We start from the raw sequence: 17,040 nt of genomic DNA, 5'->3' as shown, positions 1-17,040 counted from the left end.
CTCAACTTTGATGTTGTGCCAGAGGTTTTCTCTGGACTCTGTATGGGTGTATGGGAGTTTTTTGGAGAAAAGAAGGCATATAAAGCCTTCTCACAAGTCCCCCAGATGAGAAAAGCTGTGCAGTTAAGACAGGCCAACCCTGAAACGGGCTTTAAAAACTTTGTGTTGAGACCTAAACGTTTGTGGAAGGGTCATGAATACACTACCATTCAAAAGTTTGGGTCAGTAAGATTTTTTTATTAAAGATATTAATACTTTTATTCAGCAAGTATGCAAATAAATTGATTCATATTCATCAAATAACAATCCTGAAAAAATTAATATCCGTTTCCACAAAAATATTACTCTGATAATAATAAGAAATGTTTCTTGAGCAACAAATCGGCAAATGAGAATGATTTCTGATTTCTGAAGGATCATGTGACACTGAAGACTGGAGTAATGATGCAGAAAATTTAGCATTGATTTCACAATATAACAGTTTTTACTTTATTTCTGATCAAATAAAATAATGTTTTCAAAAAAAATTTTCAAAATCTTACCAAACCCAAGATTTTGAACCGTCCAGGTCATATTTTACCACCAGAATCTGAAACAAACATTTAGAAATGAATGGGGATTATAATTAATCAATTGGGATCAAATGAGAATCAACATTGAGAACGATGGGAATTATATACAGTAGGCCCTGGTTATAAAATAACCAGACACATTACAGTAAATAGAATTTGAGTGAAAATGTTTTTTAATGAAAATAATGTTCTTGAAAAATATGTAGTGTCTTTATTACATTTTTTATACTTATTCCTATTTACAATTATTTTGTTTATATATACTGTATGTAATATCAGATAAAAATGTATAACATAAAATTCAAATTTCACTGTGAATTTGAAAGGTGACTTCCACATGTTAAGAAACCGGACCTCTTTTTAAAATGTTATATATTTGAAATGTGGATGTGAAGGTAGGGGAATGTGCAAACTTTGTGTTTTAGAAAATCATATTTACATATTTCTTTGAGAGTGTTCTGAGTAAGTTTCTCCAGCCGTATCGTTTTCCACAGCAATGCTGAACACAGAGTTATTTAAAGTTAACTGCAATAACCCAAAGCCGTACTGATGGCCCCTAAGTTTCCTGGCACAGGGAGTTCAAACAGCAGCCCTGCGCTCATCTAGGGCAGAGTTCAGTGAAAATAGTAACATCTAATTACACATTAGCTCATACATGTTTCCCATTCGGAGTGAAACAGTCACGTGTGGCACAGAGCCCATGCAGCTATAGACTGTTCAGCGCTCTTTCTGTGTGTCACTGATGCAATAAGTCAACAAAAAAGCCTCTCTCTCTCAAATTCAAGGACTAAACTCTGTTTTCCTACCAGAGTGATGTGTGCTTTGAATGAGTCCCTTGAGCCCTGTGTGGAGAGGGATGGGATGTCTGTTTTCTGACTCACTGTCAATGGGTATTTAGAATAATGACAAATATTCAAAAGAATATTGAAAATATAAAATGTAGCATATAAGCTAACAGCAGAGGTTTCTGAGAATCATATACAAATGTTGTTTATTAATTGCAGATCAAAAAACTAAATAAAATATTGATTTGAGTAATTATTTTAGTAGCTTATTTGGAGAGACACCATGAGAACATCTATGTAGGAAAAAAAAGCAAATAACATGTTTATTGGCTGTTCAATCAACGACTTGTGTCCGTTTTCTGCACATTGTTTGTAGAAGCCATTTTTTCTCACAGTAAAAATTAAAAAATTAAAAAGTGATTGTAAGAAAAAGTTTAAAGGGAGAAATAAAGTCACATTGTAAGATGTAAATGTTGTTATTGTTAACTATTTTGATATTGTAAACTAAAACTATTAATTGCTTTTATCAATTGAAATAAAGATGAAATAAAATAAAATATAATATTAGATGAAGCACTTACAATAAATGTAAAAAAACTTGAAATGTTGCCATAGCAACTAACTGAAATCAAATAAATTAGGTAGCCTACATATACCCCACATTGTGTATTATGTGTTACTTATTTAAAATAATAATACATCAATACATCATCAATCCTACTTCTATAGCGTTTAATTTTTGTCTTACCCTGATTAACTATGATAAGCCTGTTATTAGAATTTATATTTTAGACCTGACAGAATGTTTGTTTTTCTGACGGCGGTTTTCGCGGGAAATACGTAGGCTACGTCATTCGCCCGTGCATGTCTCACCATTTCCTAGAATAGAGAAAAGTTGCTCAAGGAGCAAGAAATGTTGACATGGAGCGCGCAAATCTCGAACCTCCGGGGAATCACCTGTTTTAAAAAACGAAAACTAAAGAAAAAAAAAGAAGAAGAAAAATAACACAAGACAGAGCTCGTAGTAAAACAAGAATCAACATTGGCTTGGCTTTTCGGAAGTGGCATGAACTGAGGGATTTGAAATGCTGTGACGCAGAAATGTGTTTTTATCACTCAACAGGTAAGTAAAGTATTTTATTGAACAGAGAAATTGCCACTAGTAGCTCTTTAACAGAGTTCAGTCAGTGTCAACCATTATCTGTGGGATGTTTGTTGTGAGTTTATTTTCTTCCTCAAAATGCAGTTTCGATTTTTAACTGCTAGAGAGTTACACAGTCCAGAATAAAATTACTAAAACAGAGTAAAATGAAAACTGAAAAAAATTAAATGTGAAAAAAAGATTAATAAGTATTATAATAGATATTAATAATTCTAAAGTAACATTGCGTACGAAGTCCCTTTTTTTAAAAAACGTTGAGGGAGAAATAGACTTCCTAACATTATTTATCACTTTCTTTCTGTTAATGTTGTCATCCTGGGCATATCCTGGTTGTGGATTATTTTGGTATATTTAGGAAGCTGTTGTATTGATATTTTTTTCTCCTTTTTACAGAGCTAAAATACAAGCTATTTCCCCTTCCCTACAATCACTGAAAAAGCAAAAATGCAATGAGCCTATACAGTTTTTACATTTTTGGAGAAAAAAAGTGAGTGGTTCTTGTGTGTGGAACACTCAATGTCAAAATGCATGTTATGCATAGTTGCCGGTGTCTTGCCATGCATTTGCTAAGGTATTTTGTGTGGTTTTTAGCATGTTGCTGTGCAGTTGCTATAGGCTGTTTTGGATAGTTGCTAGGGGGTTACCAAGTTCTTCCAATGGTGTTCTATGGTTGCTAGATGGTTGATAGGAGATTGACCTGACGGCGCTCCATTCATCTCGGTAACAGAAATGTTTTCATTGGGCCGACTGTGTAATATGTAAATTAAGCATATAACTGGAGTTTCATCTGCTTCCAAAAATGGATGCTTTCAGAAGGGTCATGGTTTGCTGCTGTCCTTGAATGCTAAAACGCTTTGAAATAGAAGTTCAAAGGATGTTCAAATCAAAGATGACGTCCTGTAGTGTGACAGTAACAGGGGGTCAAGATCTCTTTCTATTTCAGTTTTCATTTCTCCATCTCTACGCTTTCTCTCTCCCTCGCCCGATTTATCCTTTTTCTCTTTCACCAAAGGTGCCAGTATTTAACATGCATTTTAGAGTTTCCACTACCTCACAGATAAACATGGTCTGAAGGAGGTGTGTTTCTTGACAGAACAGTTCAATTCTTCAATGTCTTTTGACGTCAAACTGGTACATTTCATTCAGCATAAACCTGAAATATATTTTGAAATATATTTCAAAATATAAATGCATGTTAAACTAAATGTTATCCAGACTATCCTAAAAGAGTTCTCTAAACAAACAATGTCATATTATAGAATGTTACTGATTTGTTAAGGGTTTGTGAGCCCCAAACATGCATTGCAGCATGAATAAATGATGCTGTTACTATAATTGGATTGTTGTTTTGCTTTATTTATGCTGCTGTTGTTTTGTTGTCACTGTTAATTCGTTGTCGTTAGGCCTACTTGATGTTTGTCAGTTGTCACCGTTGTGGAGGTCCATGTGCATCTTATTTAAAATTATGGCACTTAATGGGCCCTATTTTAATGATCTAAACGCATGGTCTAAAGCGCAGGGCGCAAATGCACTTAGGGCATGTCCGAGTCCACTTTTGCTAATTTAACGAGGGAAAAATGGTCGGTGAGCACGGCGCATGGTCTAAAAGGGTTGTCTCTATTCTCTTAATGAGTAATGGGTGTGTTTTGAGCGTTACGTGCAATAAACCAATCAGAGTCTCATCTCCTATTCCCTTTAAAAGCCATGGCAGATTGTTATTTACATGGCGGAATTTGCAAGCGGAAAAAACACTTCTCTAGCGAGAAAACGGATCAGCTCGTGCGCAAGGTTAAAGCACGCAAGCAGACCATCTACAGGACAAGCCGGATTCCACAATATCTTTATTTACACAATAATAATCTTACCATGTGCAGGCTGATAGTAAGAGCCTCAGCATTTAATAAAAACTGGCTTTAATCGGTTAACTATTTTCTATGTTTTTCAATATGTTTAATGCTGTTTCATGGGCCGCAGGTCGCTGCGTCCCTGGCGAATCAGAATCATGTTATTTTATCCAATCTAAATGGTTCTCGTCACCTGTCATTCAACTTTACGCTTTTGGCCACTACTGCGAGTGCGCAGGCGACTCCGCCAAAACCTTGCTAGGCTGATCACTTTCGTAGAGATAATGGCAGCAGTTAAACCAAATTCGGTCATTGATTTACAAAAAAACCCTTTAACAAGGCGTTCGCTGGAAGGGAAAAAAAGGATAAAGGATCTCGGACCGGACCGACCCGATTTACAAATCCAGCAGCAGGCCAGTGACAGAGGACGAAGCTACACCCGGAGCTTCACCCGCGCTTGTTATGAGAAACGGAGGTGGCTGGCTGGATGTGATGTTAGCAATGCCCTTTTTTGCTTTCCCTGTCTTTTATTTCAAAGTGTCGGCACTGAAGTTTTGTGGACAACAACAGAGGTAAGAGACCTCAAACATCTATCTGAAGTTTATTTGTATTTACCCCCCCCCCCCAAAAAAAATATGTATCACCAGCCACCACTGCTTGAATGCAATGTAAGTTGCTTTGGATAAAATCATCTGCCAAATGCATTCATGTAAATATCAAAGGTGCACTAATGAACTTTGGCCTCTCTTTCGCTAGTTGTATTTTTTTTAATGTGAGTGTATGTTTCGAGGCAAGAACAGAGTTTTCAACATTGATTTTTTTTTAATGTATTCTCTTAATAATTACATTTTGTTGGGTTTTACCAAACAGTGCAGATAGTCAACACTGTTCACCATATGAGCGAAGGCAGCATGCATAAATTTACAATTGTTATGCACAACATGTTTGACGTAAAAGTCCTGATCAAACGAGTAAAACTACAATATGCACTTAGTCCCATGAGCATGACTCACTTTCTCTGTCTCTTCCCCTCTCTCAGATAAGAATAGACATTGACTTGATGTTTTATCCACAAACAACAGAACGATTACGCACTAGTGTACAACGACGCAGCTTTTGTGAGGCTGAATTCGTGCACAGGCTTTATGAGAGATGTCTTTTTCTGTAAGTTTGCGTCAGTCATGCTCTCTGCTCTTAATGGAGGGCGCTTTATTTGGGTATGAGAGACAGGATGGCATTATCACAGCCTGTGGGCATGAGTTTCATCCTCACAAAAGCTGAATGCAGGAGATGCATCATTGAGCTCTCATTTTAGATTATAGATTAAATTGAATTGCAGTTATTCAGCTCATAATTTCTGAACTCCTCTCAGCTGAAGTGTGTATCACTGCTACCTTTTCTGAAAATGAACTGTAACTCATGGAAAATGTTCCTTACTGACGCATCAATGAATGTGTCTTTTCATGCTAAACTAGGAGCTGTTTCCCCTGAGCCAGGAAACTGTTGGTCAGAAGTTGTGTAAGGTTCGTGTTGCTCTTAGAGTTGTGAGGAGATGGAAAGAGTTATGATGTGGAGGTAAGAGAAGAAGGACAGGTTGTTCAAAGAAAGAAGTCCCAGTCTGGGACTCACAACAGTATTTTACACAACAGGTGTAACTCTCAAACTGTCCTGTTCACACATAATTGTGGGTACTGTAGATTTGTGCAAATAGTCCCTTTCACACATTTAACCCAGTAAATTACCCTAAATTCTTTTTTTTTACCAGATTTCTGGTAAATAGTATAAAAATGGGCTGTTCACAAAAGAAACCGAGTTCCATCTTTTTACTGGTAGGTTTGACGTAAATGGGAACTAAGTTACAACTCACGAACTACGAAATATTTTTACGTTGCACCATTAAACTTAGTTTAAACGTAACTCTACGTTACAACTAAATATTTACGGCAGCCTCCGATCAGGAGTAACGGTTGGAATAAAATATCGACAGACTAAAATGCATCAATAAGCTCTTCTTTTACCTGACATACTTCAATTCTTTAGACATATATGATAATGCTGACATTTACACTCGCTTACATTTTAAGAGAGAGAACATGATGTGAAAAGATAACTTTGTTAGTAGTTCTTTAACACCAACCCGTCCTAAACAGCGCCACTGTGTGCATCGGTCCATGCTGTGCATGTCAAATATCAGTCATAATCCATAAACGTACTAATATCTTACGTTTTTTGTTTTTTCATTTCAAATACAGTTTCTGAATGTTATTTACATATAAAAACACTTATGTTATGATCAAGTATCGTATTTAATGGAAACTTATTATTACCGTTAGTAACGTGAGGTAAAAGTTGTTAGAATGAAGGATAAACTGAAATTCAACACAACTTCTGCTCACGTATTTGAAGGCTGTTACTGATTCATCGAGGCTAAACGTCATAATATGCGCATTACTTTACGGAGAGCTTACGACCTACTAGCTACGTTCTGCCTTACGAACAAATGGTGCAACAGAATATAGTACAGAGTTAGTTACAAATTAGCTAGTAGTTACTAAGCCTCTAGTGTGGACTTTACGTTGCAATTTAAGAAAGAACTTACGAACGGCTGGTGCAACCCTACCCAGGCCATAACCCACATACTACAGTATTCCATTTGACCCTAAATCCCTTGAACAGGAATGTCCTGGAAGTTAATAGTGGTAATTTTAGTGTTTAGGCTTTAGATTTTGAGTACACTGTTGATGTGAATGAGAGGCCTTTAATCTGGCGTGACAGGAAGAGACATGCAAACTGTATCCAGGCTGAGTGGAGACTCAGAAAACTGATGAAAGACTACTGACATAAAGCCCACACATATTGGCTTTGGACCGATAGAAAGCTGTATCTGTAGCTGCCTGCCATGTGTAACATTCATGTAAATATTTTTCACAATGTGTTACTTCCATAATGAGACATATTTCAGAAAACTGTTGGAGTAGGAGTTTATGTATTTTCAGTCTCCGAAGAGACGAGACTGTTTTTGACTAAATTAGATCAAGTAGGATTACTGAAACACTCTTGCTTGTCATCTGTCTGTCTGAATTCCATAATTGATTTCATAAATGCTGCTGTAAAGATTCTGAAGTCAGGTCAGGTGCAGCTGATGATCATTATTGTTTTAAAGTGTTATTTATTTCCCTGTTTCATTTAGCGCAGTCAGATTCGACCATCATAATTTGTCAAGGTCAAAGGTCAAGCTCTGAAGCGCTCACCCCAGGACTGCGATACGCTGTTGTAACCAGATCATGGCTTCGACTGCTAAGCTGTGCTAATCCTATTACACACACTTTCATCATAACCAAAACATCTCCGTTAGATCTCTCTTTTATAGCACCTTTCCACACTGCCAACAAAAGAGATTTGCCCTCTCAAGCCGTCAGATGAGGGATATCAGTAAAACGCTGCGATTCAGTTGTACAGTTGTTGTTTTTTTAAGATGTTGGGAACATTTCCAGGTATTTCTTTAGACACTTTATTGTTAGAAATATCTATTTAAAGGTGAAGTGTGTAATTTCTGTGGCACTAACATCGCCACCCATTCATCATGTTTCTTTGCCTAAATATATTTGAAACATACTGTAAATATGTCTTGTAATTGTTAACAACATGGTTTAAAGAAATACATTTTGAAAATGGAAGAAGCTTATTTTAATTTGTCTCTGCGTACATGTTAAGCTGAGAAAGCAGAAAGTATTTTAACATCCACAAAAAACTATATATATATATATATAGGTACTTAAAAGTGATGGGGTTTTTATATACGTATATATATGATTTAATTTATTTATAAAAATGTGTCATTGACTTTTTATCTATATATTTTTACATATAGATGGATTTAAATATGGCTAGTAGTTTTGCTTGTAAGGAAGATTTTGAAAAAATATATATATTTGGGTTGGGGTGGCACCTGTGGTTTTTATGAATGCCATTTGTCTGTTCTCTCATAAAAACTCACAGATTTAGTTATTAAAAAGAGGCCAAACAAACAGTGAGTGGAAAATCTGCAGCAGATGGTCAGTGGAAGATTATGCATGAATACTTCACAGCTGACCTCTCCACACCGCTCACACAGCTTATCGGAGAGTAGTTTTAACATGACAGTCTACACATTGAAACTGCTGAGCTTGCACTGTAATTTCTGTATGTTTATTACAGCACTGACGGTTTTCAACTATATCACGTCTGTGTGAGAATATTCAGCACCTCCCTCTGTTGTGTCAAATGATTGTCTGTGCCATAGATCAAATAACATGCGTGCACTCCAGACCGCCTTCGCCTTGTTCTACCCTACTATGGAGGGAAACAAAGGAAAAAAATGAGGTGAATAATATTTTTTTATAACATAATAATAAAAACATAGAAAAGTTTAAAAAAGTAAGTGAATGTTGCTATTTAAAACACTATAAAATCCAAATTAATAAATGTATAAAATAAAGGTAAAGGAACAATGCAGATAAAACAGAGATCATCTAAACCTGCTGTTACTATTTTCATACATTATGAATTGAATCAGTGTGGAGATTGTGCTCATAAAGTTTGATAACGTCCCACTCAACAAATTACCTGGATTTTTCTTTGCCTGAAAAATCCATGGAAAATCTTTCCTTTAAGAGAGGCAGAGAAACCAGTTAACGCCTCATGTTAAGGAAATGACGAGTCACAGTTGAGAGCACGTGCTGTTATGACTGTCTGCCTGTGAGAAAACCTGCCAACAGGGAAAGGTAGAGAGAAGCGGTTGCCAGGGTGAGGAGACTCTTTTCCATCAAGGTTCCTTCTGATTGGCCGGGTCCTTGCCTGAGGGGAAGGAATCCTGCCAATTGGAAACAATCAATGTTTTGTTGCTGGGTCTAAGCCATTCCACAAAGCTGACATTTATTGGCAAAGGGTTTGCCCCATAGGTTTAAAACGAATACACTCAGACTCTTCAGCTTATCAGCTGAATTACTTTTCCAGTAGGAAACCTACAAAGTCTAGGAGGCTTTGGGAATACAGTGGCTCTTTTACCTCAGAAAGTCATATTTAAATATCTGTTTTTTGTTTCGTTTTTTTGCTGAGTTTGGCCCTTTCTGATAGCCTAGATCTAACTTCAAATTCAGTTATAGACTATACTGAGCTTGCAACTCTGAATATTTTCTTGGATATCTAGTAAAACTGGCTTGAAAGATTTATTGGGACATTCAGCGTCAGCATAAGTAATGCTGTTTTTATCAAATCTAAATTTAGTTATTGCTTGTTAAAAGATATGCTTTAAACTTAAGTAAAGGGGTAAGTAAACCGCATTGCACTTTAGTTACAAGCGAGGAATATTGGCTCTGTTTACATATTTTATTGAACTGGAGCCACATGACAGACAAACCCTTCCTCATTTAAAAAACCGAGAATGAATTGTAGTCTCCTTTGGGTTAGTGTTTGATGTCACATGACTCTTTCTCTGGCTGCTATGTATTGCTTGTTGAAAGACTCTTGTGCTGTCGTCTGGGCTGCTGTGGTTAGACAGCCATGCTGATGAAGAACAATGCGTTTTACAAGACCTTTTGTTGGCTGACCCCCAACATCCCGCTTTCCATTTTTCTTAATCTTAGCACGACTTTTACTGTATTTCTTGAGGGAGACCACCAAACACTTCCAGACAAGACTATATTTACAGGTGAATCTGACACAGGCTGTCAAGAGTATGTCTAGGTCATATTTTATTTCCTAATAAGAAAATTGTAAAAACTATGACAATAATGCCATTTTCACTGGCATCATCTTCAATTGAATTTCATTTCATTTTCACATTTTCCCCTTCCCTGAAATGTAAACAAAACAAAGATATTTTATTTAAGTTTATATATATTATTTAAATATAAAGTATATTCATTGTACTTGTAGTATTTGTTACACATTTTTAAAATAAAGAAAAAAGACAATGAGAATCTAATGAGAACAATCCTTACCTCGGCCCTCTCCTGTTTCGGTGCCATATGTTGTCAATCCATGTGGACGTTGAAGTGTACAGCTATTTCAGTGTGTCACAGTGCAGACGGATGATAGCAGACAGCATTTTAGCGTCAAAATAAACCAACACTGACTGCATTTGTCTGGCTGTCATTTTAGCCCCCTGGCTGCTCTCTCGCTCAGAGACAACGACAACTAAGATTACATGATGTTGAGATAGAGTGCCCACAATTATGCAGCACATCTCTAATCAAATGCGGATTACTCAATGCAAAAGAAACCTTCCAGGCACCAAAACTGACAATAAGTAAACAATTTTTCGTATTGTAATGAATTAATAAGCAGTAATCTTGGTCTTATGTGAGATGACAGTGTATCTAAATGTCACCCACACACACTCATGCCCAGGGCTACCAGACAGAAACTGCCAGTGGGGCATGAGTAATTGAATGGAGGGAAAGATTTGAAACAATAGATTTTAATTGCATTAATCCGTTGCCTGTGACAACAATGAATGGGGGGGCCGGAGAGATGGAAATGGGCTTCCATACATTGATAATTACACTTAAATCAGAAACGTTGGCCTATAATTAGACAGCAGAATTAAGGTTATAAAGGCAGACCTCCAATTAATCCAATCCGCAGGCAGCATGTCATATTCGCTAATAGGGAAGGTCTTATCATGGCAGGTCATCAGCGTTTGAACTAATATGATGCCGTATATCAGTTCATTCTTGGAGGGTCTGATGTTTTTATTAGACTCTGCTGTTGTAATTCAGTCATCTGAATGAGCTGCACATGTGCACAAGTCACGTGGAGGGTGGGGGCGTTTGTGGATTGAGTGAGCAGGCCGGCCTCTGTTTTGGGACCATTGTCTGTGTGTGTGTTTTTGTGTGGGTGGGATCTGTAGATCCGAAGATGGAGTACATCTGGAGTTGTGGCCACATTGCGGAGCCAGGCGCCAGAGCTTCTATCCATCTGCCCTTCCCTCTGTCTGTTTTCTTGCCTCACATATGCTTGCACATGCAGGACTGCCTGCAACATGCGTGCTGTTTCCATGCAATAAACCAAATCCCTCATGAGCTTTGCATGAGTGTGTGAAACAGATTTCAGGTGATGCCACTTGGAAAGGTAATGTCACTTTAGAAAGGGCTGGGAATGTCCACAGAGAACTATAATCTTAGTCAGTTTATGGTGTGAATATACCACTTAATATGATGGGTATGTTTTTAATTTCTCTCTTAATTTGTTTTCAGGCATGAAATCAAAATATCCAGGTGATACAACTGTATGAAAGCCTATTTCTAAAAAATGTGGCTTTGGGAAATCATATTTCATTTTCATAAATCAAAATTATGACATACCAAGATATTTATGACATTACATTTATTTTCATAATTATGACATTTTTTAAATAATATGTTTAATATTTCATAATTATCTTGTTATTTTGACTTTTTGTCAATTTATAATTGTCATAGGCTAATTTTCACTTTTATTGTCTTTTTTCCTAAAATGGGCTTCCATAGTTCCGAAAGAAGCATAAAGAAATTTGCCTCACTAAAATAATTTTATTATTGAAAATAAAATTTTATTTAAATAGTTTGGCATAATATTTCTCAGAAGTTTTTACTAAACTGATTACAAATATTTGAGGGGAAATTTTTTTTTTTCCAACCAAGTCATGTGGTGCGACCAACTTTTTACCCTTAAAAATATAATGTTTTGAAATAATAAATAAGATGTGTACACTTACACTCATTGTTCAAGGTGTAAGGAAAATATGTTATTACATGTTACTTCATGGTTTCACCACATGACATTTTTAGAGTCATTAAATGTAATGTATCTTAAAATGATAGTTTTTTCAAAGCAACATGAAACCAATATAAATACAAAGAGCTTTCATATCACACATGGAAAGAAAGTAAAACATTTCTCTAAATATTTGAAAAAGCTCAAACGTTTACTTTCAGGCAGGCGCATATGCCTGCTAATTGTTCACAACTTTCTTAATCAATTCCGACTGAGTTTTGGGAACAGATCCAGTCCGTCTGTTTCTAATTAAAACCCATCCACGTGTTTCTGGTGAATTAGTTGGATCTGCAAGAAATCCATGGACGGCCAAGCCCACACTATTGTCCAGACTGAAACCTCCATCTTTTACTTAGAAGGCTATGATTACAGTTAATTTGCCTTTGCTACACAGACATAATGTGATTATGAGAGGAACTGTAATCATTGTCATGGAAAACTTGGCCAAGATTTTCATGTAGAGAAGAAATGATGAAAAGTTAAAAAGTAGTTCTGCATTGGTGTGACAAATATTATTCTTTTAACTCACATATACAGTATTCTTGGTGCCAGCATTAACTGTGGGCTCATATTTGTCACTTCTTTGAGTCAGCAAAACCAGAACAGAGGAAGTTACTGAATGCTTAGTGGGGCGAAGAGGAAATAGTCGGAATGTGAAGAAGAAGAACCCAAAAGGGGAGAGTAAATTACATTGAGGATCCTTCTAGAACCATCTCTCAGGATGAGCACATTTAAGAGGCAACTGGGAATGTCATGATGAAGAGGAAAACTATCATGCTATACTAAGTTGCTATGTGGTTCAACTCAGACAGGCAGCTCTAAATCACTGGCCTTTAGTGCTTCTCACGTCTAGTTCTAGGTCTTTTGGAGGGGGAGAGAGAGGCGGGTTGCAGTTTAGTAAGCTAGGGTGGAAGAGAGGGGTTTCTCCACGTTTTGGCCCCTTGTCTATGGCTCAGGAGGAAGCCTTCCATCACCAGTGTGCCTCTCCGTACTGCTGTGCCTCAATGCACAGTGTCGGATTTCAACACATGGAGCACATTATCCCCTGCGCTGACACAAACTTCCATGCCCAGTTATGCCCCACCAACCCTTTTCATTGTTTTCTGTGCAAACAAAGAGTAAATTGAATGTTTTGAGTGGCAGGAAAGGGCAAAGGTTTACTGGTGACAGACAGTAGTTGCAGACAGTGAAGTTGGTCAACAGACTGGCCGAGACAATAATTCGCAATAATTGGAATTCCAACTGCTAAAAGGGAGTCTCTTGTTTCAAGTGTTGCTACACTGGGACTCTTTCAGACTGTGCATCAGCAAAAACTACATCTTAAAGCAGTGATTCTCCTTTTTAAGGCCTAGACCCGGCCATTATTCAATACAATATTGGATAAACAGTTATTTATTCTGATACTACTTGTTGTAATCATGACAGTTTATAGTTAAACATGATTACTTTCATGATTCAAAACGTTTTAACAATTGCATGTTCTTCAAATAAATACAATGGCATATATAAAATACATATTATTTGATCATATATTAGTCTACATGCTATACATCTTTATTTTATGTTTTTTATGTTATTTAATTACAAATATTTGTATCATCTTGCAGCCCTCTTGGAAGTCTTCCGAGGACCCCCTAGTAAGCATCAGACCCCTGGTTGAAAACCACTATCTTAATAATGTAAGAAAAGTAATATTAATGTTACAATAAAGCTGAAAACTAGCACATTTGTTACATATGATACAGTTCTAAAAAGAAAATCAGGACACTTTTCCATAGCAGATTATGCACTATATTATTACAGTAAGAGGATAACAGTAATAGGATAGAGAGTAGGGGCACGAAATCTCGCAAGACTCAAATGTGATGATTTCACGTCGAGTGAATCTGGTGATATTGCCATTACGGAGCGTGAGGGTGAAATTAGCATAGAATATGCCATCGCAACATTCACATTCCTCCACTGTCGTTTTGCTGTTTTTACAAAAATAAAAAACATTGTAAACTATTGTAAATGTCTGCTCTGCTCATCCAGCACGAGTTGCAGTCGCACAGTGCAGCAGGAATCACAGTTCACTGATTGTATGACGATGGCGGAGGATTCTTTGCGCAACAGAGCCTAAGCGTCTGACAAATGTCTTATCTTGAAGAATGCACTCTCAACACACACCGCTCCCTGTACACAGAGTATGTGCGATCGCAAATCTGAAAGTGAAAGTAAAAGCTCCCTGATGTGGTCAAATTAAGCTGCATACATACAGCCTGTCTCCTAATATCAAACCTATCTCTGGGCTGTGTAGTTGTGGCTAGTGGTCTCTGTTTTGGTCTCTGTTTGCACTTTGAATATTGAGAGAGTACTTTGATTATGGTTGCACTTGCACTTCATAAGACTAAGATTTTTTTTTATTTGTTATTTATACTGTTTTTATTTCTATGATTAATTTGTGGAAATGAGTTCAATTGGGAGGTCACACACAGCCTCAATCAGAAGTTCTAGAAGCTCATAATTCATGAGAAATCACACAGGAGAGAAGTCAGTCAGTTGAGTTTGTGGCAAAACCTTTTCAGTGCTTGTATATTGTTGTTCTTCAATGCATTTGATAATTCATACTCATAAAACAGAACTGAAATGACATCAATTACAAGATGATTAGTTAAAACATTTTTTAAAATGCACCTGCAGACTATTTTTCCAGTCATGAATTTTGTCATTGAGGATTTCTATATTTAATATTGAGCAAAATCTCTTCTCGTTCTCATGAAACCAATCTCGTGTCTCATCTCGGGAGATAAGTGTATCGTCACACCCCTAATATATAGATAGATAGACAGACAGAAAGAAAATGAGACTGACAGACAGACGTCACCAGGGATGTAGTGGAGGCTAAACACACGTAAACGCCGTTTACGCACCTCCCAAAATTAGGAAATGGCGTTTACCCACCTTCAAAGTGCGTTTATCCACCACTAAATTGTGTTTATCCACCTCTAAATAGCCTATAGTTCCTAAGCCATTTTAAATTAAGCTTATGTCGTTTTAGTTTCATATTGCCCGCAAATTAGTTCAAATCTCCCGGGAATCTCGAGCTCGCGAGCTCCAAACTGTGTAGTGCGCGCTCGGCAGAGAGTGAGAGACCTTGCGTGTGTGTGCAAATGTGCCTCGTGAAGCGCATGTAAAGCCCAGCCCCCACCCTCAGCAAAACGAGATACCTGCCTGAAATGACTTCTTGCAGGTTGGGATGTCTGCAGTTGCCCACCTTACCGGGTGACCACGTCGTGGTCCACCAGAATCTATAGTTTACCCACCCCCTTTTTTACCACTACACCTCTGGACAACACAACACCTGTAGGCTGAGGGTCATGAAGGCCCTTTGGGGACATCGTTATCTTTCTCCTCTCTCTGTGTAATAAGAGGTGTGGTGTTTGATGTTGTAATGAGTGCAGCACAGAATGCAGTCTACTGTGACACAGTGGGAGAGAACAGCAAGGTGAATGTTGCCACTGCCAGGACTCTCACTCAGAGTGAAGTGCAAAACAATCCGGGTGCCATCTTTAATGAAGGCAGGGGGCGGCCGGAACGCCGGGATAAAACGATGAGGATACAAAAGTGATGGACGTCATCTGCTCATGAAGCGTGTAATTATACCAGCAGTCTGCTAATGCCAAACTCCTGCAATTACTGCCATTGACAAAAACAATCATTTAGAGAAAAAGCGGAAAGACACTCACCTGTGAGTGAAGGATTTTTTTCTCAACCTGTTTCCTGCTGTTATACATCTAAGTTCTGTATCCTGTTTCCCTGTGTTCCCCACCTCTGAAAGACTTTGAGAGAATACGCTCTGATCATATAGGATGTGCTGCCACAAGTAAGGAGCAGACATACATATGTTAACATTAAATCCAGCAACATATGAAAAAAGCCTGAATATGCAGAGACTATTTATGTGATTAAGCCATTATTTAAAACTTTAAGACTCTGATACAGTACAGATCTTAAAGAAGAGAAAGCAATTAATTATGCCCATTTTCTAAACAATAATGTAACTTTTTGGGGTACTGGACAACCACAACCCCAAGGCTTTTTTAGAAAACGGGCATATATAACTCCTTTCTCTTCTATATACTTACCTGTAGTCTTAATTTATTTTGATTGATGGATTGATTTGTAATATTTATAACTTATTATTTCATTATTTTTCATGGACTTTAATAAAAACAACCTCTTAATTAATTGTTACTATAGACATATATATATATATATATATATACGGACGGACGGACAGGCGTGCGTGTGTGTGTGTATATATACATATTGAAATTGCTATTGACTATATCACTTTTATCATCTTTGGCAAGGTTAACAATTAAATCCTTATATAAAATGCATTTGAAACGTAGCAAATCATATAGATATGCTTCTTTTCTATCTGATATTTATGTGCTAATATGGCCTTTTCACTATAGAGTTTAAATGCATGGGCGTAACTGTGTTTAGACTGGCTGCATTGACAGTGGAGCTCACTGAAAAATAAGCTAGCATGACCAATTTCACTAAGTTGTTTTACTGCCGTTATGTGTTGTTTGGAGCGAAATCCACTGTAAATGATATGATGGTGTGTAGTAATAGGGATCACCTTACCATGTGTAAGGCCTTGCAGATTTTACGATCTCCTATTTGATATTTAATGACCACCCCCTCATAGCAGTATACTGGGATCAGAAGGGTCACTGCGCTTGCAGAACAACATATTAAACAAACTGCTAACAATAAGCTGTCTTATTTACTTTACATTTGCGATGCAAGTGAAAATGATTCGCTATTATAATCATTTTGCAGAGAACTGCTTTAGCAACTGGAGAATAAATTCCTTTATTTTATAA

The sequence above is a fragment of the Siphateles boraxobius genome, unplaced genomic scaffold (genome assembly GCF_051911475.1).
Source record: "Siphateles boraxobius isolate OS27281-9 unplaced genomic scaffold, OSU_SipBor_1 6, whole genome shotgun sequence".
In the NCBI taxonomy this organism is placed as follows: domain Eukaryota; kingdom Metazoa; phylum Chordata; class Actinopteri; order Cypriniformes; family Leuciscidae; genus Siphateles; species Siphateles boraxobius.
This window is presented reverse-complemented; position numbering follows the sequence as displayed.